Source organism: Orycteropus afer, unplaced genomic scaffold (genome assembly GCF_000298275.1).
Source record: "Orycteropus afer afer isolate SDZICR_OR568_19922 unplaced genomic scaffold, OryAfe1.0 scaffold00255, whole genome shotgun sequence".
Lineage (NCBI taxonomy): Eukaryota > Metazoa > Chordata > Mammalia > Tubulidentata > Orycteropodidae > Orycteropus > Orycteropus afer.
The window spans coordinates 1,743,833-1,751,008 of NW_006921842.1; the positions used below are offsets into that span (position 1 = coordinate 1,743,833).

A 7,176-nucleotide genomic window follows, 5' to 3' on the forward strand; every position below is an offset into this window, starting at 1 on the left:
AGATACACTCCTTGGAGAGAACAAGCATGGGAGAAAGAAGGGCTGCTTATGCACGGGGAGACAGCTCAGGGGGCAGGAGTGCATGGAGAGATGGACACAAGGAAGAGGTAACTATCAGGAGGAAGGAGGAGGGGAGCTGTTGCATTGTGGTAAATTGTGGTCAGTGTCATGAGACAAAGTGTATGTGAACTGCTGTACAGAAAGTGTATTTGCTCTGTAAATTTTCACCCAAATCACAATTAAAAAAAAAAATCCAAATGTTTATCTCTGTAAGCCCCAATATCTTATTCCTTTAGAGGGCCAACAAGGCCTTCAGCCCGTCATTAATCACCCACACCAGGTGGGCCTCCTTAAACCTACCAACTCCCCTTATAATGCCCCTCTCTTGCCTGTCCGTAAACCAGATGGAATCTATCGATTGGTCCAGGACCTTCGAATCATCAATCAGGCAGTTCTTACTATACATCCAATTGTCCCAATCCTTACCCTCTTCTCTCTCTAATCCCCACGACCACCTCCCACTACACAGTACTAGATCTCAAAGATGCATTTTTCTCCATACCTTTGGCAGAAGCCTCTCAAAATCTCTTTGCCTTCACATGGACTGACCCTTTCACTAATACCTCCCAAGAACTCACATGGACTGTCTTGCCACAAGGTTTCAGGGATAGTCCCAACTTTTTCAGCCAGGCCCTAGCTTCTGACCTACGCCCCCTAGACCTAGCCCCCAGAACACTCCTGCAGTATGTTGATGACCCCCATCTCTCTAGTTCTACCTTAGAACTGGCCAAACAACATACCACAGAACTTAATTTCCTGGGAGACAACGGCTACCATGTTTCTCCCAGAAAGGCTCAGCTCTCCCAAACTAGGGTCACCTACTTGGGATTCACTCTTAATCCTCAGTATAGAGCCATCACCATGGATAGGAAATATATCCTCCATGGTAGCCCCACTTCCAAACAAGAAATCCTCTCCTTTTTAGGACTAGCAGGCTCCTTTAAACTATGGATCCCTAATTTCAGTCTCCTAGCCAAGCCTCATTAGGAAGCAGCAAAGGGTCCCTTCCTTAACTGAACATATATCCCCAACTGTCAACATTACCATTCTTTTTCAGGTCTTGCAGAAGGGCTTTGTCTTGGCCCCAGCCATAGCTTTACCTGATCTCTCCAAACCCTTCATTTTATACACTGACAAGAGAAATGGCATAGCTCTTGGTCTCCTTGGACATAAATCTGGTCCTGACCTTAAAGTGGTTGCCTGCCTTTCAAAGCAACTGGACCCAATGGTCAGGGGCTGGCCAACCTGCATATGAACTTTAGGAGCTGCAACACTTCTAGCACAGGAGGGCCAAATATTAACCTATTCTCAACCCATGACTGTGTACTCCTCACACTCTTTATCAGAATTTTTCTCAAATAAAGTGGCCAATTTCCTTTCTTCCTCCAGACTTCAGGCTATACATCTCACCCTCATGCAGGCTCTTCACATCACTTTAAGCAGAACTTCTGTTCTGAATCTGGCCACTTTTCTCCCCATTCCCTCCTCAGACCCATCCCATTCTTGCACCGACCTCCTAGAACTCAAACAATCCTATTTTCCCTACTACCTGATTCACCCCTGACTGTAGCCTCTGATATCTGGTTCACAGATGGCAGTTCTTACGTAGTGGATGGGAAAAAATTAGAAGGATATGCTATTGTTTCCTCCACCCAAGTCATTGAGTCCAATTCTCTACCCCCAGGAACCTCTTCCCAAAAAGCTGAATTGATAGCTCTCACCTGAGCCTTAACCCTAGCTAAGGGACAGATTATTGATATTTACACTGATTCCCATTAATGTATTTCACATATTGTATTCCCATGCAATTAACTGTGAAGAAGATGATTTCTTACCACAAAAGTTTCACCAATCACTAATGCAAATCTAATCTTTAAACTCTTACAGACTGCAACTCCCTAAGGCAGCAGCGGTGATCCACTGTAAGGGGCACAAGTCAGATAATAGCTTCATAACATCAAGCAATAACTGGGCAGACAAAGAGGGAATACATGGTCCTCCCCAACCCTACTTCTGAACCTCCTTTAATTCCAGCCCTTGAACCAGGAGACTGGGTTCTTCTCCGAGAACTCAATAACATTGGGACCCTTAACCTAAGTGGACAGGCCCTTACCAGGTTCTATTAACAACCCCCACTACAGCAAAACCCCGGGGATTACCTTCTTGGTTTCACATTTCTAGGCTTAAATACTCAAACCCTCCAGACCAGTCAGCAATTGCAGCAATATCCTCAGATTCAAGAGCACCCTCATCACACCTCTAAAAGTTCATCTGACATGGATCCCTGAAGAGGACCTCGAACACCCCTGAACTGTGAGATTATTCCATGAGCCCTCTGACTCCACAGTAGAGCCAATCTCCCCCTATACCTGTTATTCCCTCAGCCTCTCTATCATTGCAGAAGCCCCCCAGACTCCTACCTCAGAAGAAGAACTTCTTACACTCCTGTAGGACACCTAATTACAAGGAGATTTTGTAGATTATACCCCTGATCAGTACTCTTTATGGCATGGTTTATTAGATAGAGATTCCTCATGATTGATCAGGAGGTTTTAAACTCCCCTCTTTTCTGGATCTTGGTATTACTTGAGATTGCTTTCATTGTTCTGGATCAACTTATGCATAGCTGCTATATGCCTCCAGGCTGGAATTATGGTGGCTATTGCAAATAGGCACCATGAAAAATACGCACATAAAGCCATTATCATACCGCTTCTTCTTTTTCCTATTTTAATACATGCTATTCCCTCGAAGGATTTATTTAGTCCCCAAGACCTTACCCATTGCAAAAACGGCAAGGAGGCCACATGTTCTGACCTCCTCTAATCCCACAAGGGGAAGACAGGGTTACCAGCAGTAACCCAAGGCCTATTTCTGCCAGGCCAGACATGTTGCCTCCCTCCAAACCTTTCTCCAACTGTTCCTCCCAGAGCACCCACCACCTCTCTCCTGGGTTCGATAATTCACTGCAGTGGCCACACAGAACTCACAGATTACAAGGTTTATTAGGGAAGCACCAAGCTACAATTTGCGTTCAGGAAAAAGTGCTCAGTCTCTCTCTCCAGCCCACCATCCCTCAGCCCACAGTTTCTCACAGTCTCTTTCTCAGCAGTGCTGATCCCTCGGTGTCTCACTCAGCGGATGCGTGTCTCTTGTGTCTCTTTCCCAGCAACACATGTCTCAGGAGCCCGTGTCTCTTTCAGCAGCACGTCTTCCTCAACCAGCAGTCAGAGAGAGTTCTACCTCTAGGAGACCTCCTTTTGAGCCTGGCAGAGTGGCCAAACTAGCCAATCATAGCATCAGAACTCTAAGCACCAGAGAGAGAGAGTGGGAACCTCCCAGAACATTGTTTTGTGCCACACCCAACAGAAATAACCCAGGTGGATAGCTTCAGCAATCAGGAGCTCCTCAGTTGCTCATTCCACCACTGAGTTTACAATGGCTTATGGGTAGAAAAGCCATACAAAGTAATTTACTACAACGCACCCATACACTTCATCTTACACATCATCTGTTTAACCTTACTAATCCCACATTTCCTTCAAACTGTTGGCTTTTCTGCCACTGTCCTCTACTATATACTCTGCAGCACCCACAACAGTGTTGGCTTGGACCATTTACAGTGTTTCTTTATCCCCCAAAATACATGGAGGGCCACCTTTCCAACTGAGCCTAGATGACCTTTATGACTTTCAAATCACAGACATAACCAAAAGAACCCTAACTGGTAGGGCAGTCCAGCTCTTCCAATCCTCTATGCCAAACATGTCCTCATATATTTCTAAAGAAACCCCTATTTTTGGTCCAATAACTACCAATACCAAATTAACCTATCAGGCTACAATATGCATAAAACAAGAACAAACAACACACCAACACAAAAACCTGGGAAAGTTACGAGAGGACTTTTGTAATCTTACTATAAACACCCAACCTTCCCAAGGACATGTTAGTTACTGAGTTACACAGGCAGCCCCCTTCACTCAACTCATTCGATTCTCAGGACCACCTATGTTTTGTCTAGGACTGGAAGAAATATTGCCTTTTACCTAAGCAGATCAGTAACATGCCTTTTACTGCACCTATGGCATCCCTGTATACAGGCTTCAATCAAGATTGTAAAAAACTTCTTCTAGGTGGCTATCCAAACACCTCTGGATTTTGGCTTGAGGAAAAGAACTTTTATATATTTTTTGAAAATGCAATCTTTGTTAACGGGAAACAAGTTAAATCCCAACATAATCCAACAGGCCCACTTCAACCACTAACTGTTGCCACTGTCAGCAGCACCCTCTCTTGGGAAAATGAAATCAATAAATTACAACGTCTCTTCTCCATTGATACTGTTTTTGCTTACAAAATGTAGGGCTGTTTTTCCTATGTGGAACTAACACATATCTCTGTTTTCACACAAACTGGACTGGACTGTGTACATTAGTCTGTTTAGCCCCTGAAATAGAAGTTGCACCTAACAACCAATCTTTACCAGTTCCCCTATCTGCATATACCAAATCCAAACGTGGCCTTACTGTGATTCCCCTTCTTGTAACTTTAGGTGTAACAGCAGGAGTAAGCACAGGCATTGAAGGCCTAACCACCTACCTGACATATTACCAAAGTCTGTTTAAAGACCTAGCAGACAGCCTACATGAGATCGCCCAGAGTATAACAATGGTGCAGGATCAAATAGACTCTCTAGAATCTGTTACGTTACGAACTGAAGAAGTTTAGACCTCATAACAGCTGAAAAAGGAGGACTATGTCTCTTCCTGGAAGAGGAATGCTATTTTTATGCCAATCAGTCAGGGATAGTAAAGGACACAGCAAAGAAATTAGCTGATTGAGCCTCCAGAATCTGACAGGAACTATCCAAATCCTGGGGCTCATGGTTACAAAAATAAAACTGGACAGTTTGGCTCCTCCCCTTATCAGAACTCTTAATAATAATCCTCCTTACCATTCTTTTTGGCCCTTGCGTACTTCAAACTCTTTCTTCCTTTTTTCAGAACCGTATACAGACAATCACCAACAAATCCTTGGCAGACATGATGCTCCTACATTCCACCATTGCGTACCGGCCTTTGTCCCAGTCTCCTCCCTAGTAGGGACAACTCTATGCCCACTGACAGCTTGAAGCAACTACAGAAGTAAGACCTTCACCCCTCAGCACCCCAAGAGAAAAAGAAAAAAAAGGAGGAAAGAGACTGGAGGTTAGTGTGGCTGAGATCTCATGGGGTGGCTGCCCAGTGAGTGACCCCAGTCCTCTCTGCAGCTCCCATGGGCTTGGGCTCCAACAGAGAAATTAGATGTCCTTTGCTTGAAGACTTCCAGAGGCCACCAAACGCAAGCCCATGCCACACAGTGGGCAGGTGCTGCATGGTAACAAGCACCCTTGTGAGCTTTGCAGCCTTTAGCAGTGCCTGGGATGCCTCGGCCCTGGTTCCTGTCCCAACTGAGAAAGCAGCTGGCAGTGGGGGGGGGGGTTTCCAATGGCAGCAATGGTGGCTGTGGCAGGAAGGTGCACTCTTCCTGAACTCTTTCCCGTGTTCTCCACATTGCGCTATAAAAGCAGCCTTGGGTGCATGTGTTCTCCACGTGCAAAGCTGCACCTCAAAAAACAAAACAAAACAAAAGAAAACAAAACAAAACCCTCTCCACACACAGCCCACAGCCACAGATCTCCCTGTGCCCTTCCTGCAAAAGTCTTCAGCACTGCTGCTCTGGGAAATGCAGCCAGCCACAGGCCCACAAAGCAGTCTCCATGCACCCTTCCCCCACAGTCTTCCACAGCTGCTCTGGGAAATGCAGCCATGGACCTAAACAGCAACTCTCCCTGCACCATTCCCCTGAAGAGTTTTTCTAAGGCTGATCTACAAAATGTAGTGGCCGGTGCAGCGGTTTTCCCTGCACTCTCCTCCCGAGTCTTCCCTGGCTCTTCCCTAACTGTTCTGCAGAATGCATCCACAGCTCAGGCGAGAAAAAAAAAAAAAAAAGGGCTGGAATGATAGATAAATCCTTCACTCTCTACCCAGCCTGTATCTACTCAGCTTCTGGTCTTCTCTCTCAGTACTCTCCTTGCCTCCACCCCCAAATTTCCACTCAGACTCTTTGTCTCCCTTCTCACCTTCCAGGTGTCCTCACCCCCAAACCCCCAGTTTCTGGTGAGGTTCTTTGTGTACTTTACTGCCCTTAAGCTGCCCCCACCCCCAGTTTTTGCTTGGGCCCTTTGTCTCTGTGCCACTTCTGTCTTGTTCCTGCACTCCCTTGCATTTAATTCCTCTTCTGCATTTAGCATTGGTTCTTTTGAAACAGGCAATGAACCTCCTACATCAAAACACTGCTTAAACACCCTGCGGAGACAGGATTGGGGCTGATGCTAATTTAAGCCTCAGCCCATCCCTCAGACAGATGATTCAGTAAAACTTATTTTTTCTGACAATTTACCCTGGTTCTGTTCTTGGTATCAGACACCTAACAGGAAGTAGATTGCCCAGTCTTCCTCCCAAGGAGTGGCTGGTGGGTTTGAACCACCAGCCTTCTGGTTAACAGTCAAATGCTTTAGGCACTTCACCACTAGCGACTTAACAATAACACAGATTTATTCTCTTATAGCTCTGGAGGTCAAAATTTAAACTGGGCCCACAGGGCTGTGTTCCAACTGGAGGGTCTAGTGGAGAATCTATTTCTTGCCTTTTCAATCTTCCTGTGCCTGGATACCTTCCTTGGCTTTTGGTGCCTTCCATCTTCAAAGCCAGAAGCGCCCAATGTCTTTTCTGACATCTGATTCAGTCCTTACATCTTCTATCTCTAACTTTGGCCTTCTTGCCTTGCTTTTGTGAAGATTCTTGTGATTACATCATTGGACCATCCAGATAATCCGAGATAATTACCCATCTCAAAAGCTAAACTAAACCGAACTGTCAAAGGTCCCTTTTAAATATAACATAAATGCTCAAATGATTTCCTTTGGAAGGATTAGCACAAGGCTGGTCTCTGTGAGATGGAGGTAAGAATGTTCCAAATGTCCAATTTTTCCAGACTATTAATGCCATTCCATTGAGTTCTAACATGAGCTCCTCCTCCTCAGTACTCTCTGTCCCATTTAGGATTCTGTAT

The 7,176-nt window shown here is 45.4% G+C and overlaps 1 pseudogene; it reads left to right on the forward strand.

Annotated features, from left to right (window-relative positions):
• LOC103204661 overlaps positions 1–4,791 on the forward strand; it is a 30,564-nt pseudogene extending 25,773 nt beyond the window's left edge.
• Positions 4,792–7,176: the final 2,385 nt, after the last annotated feature.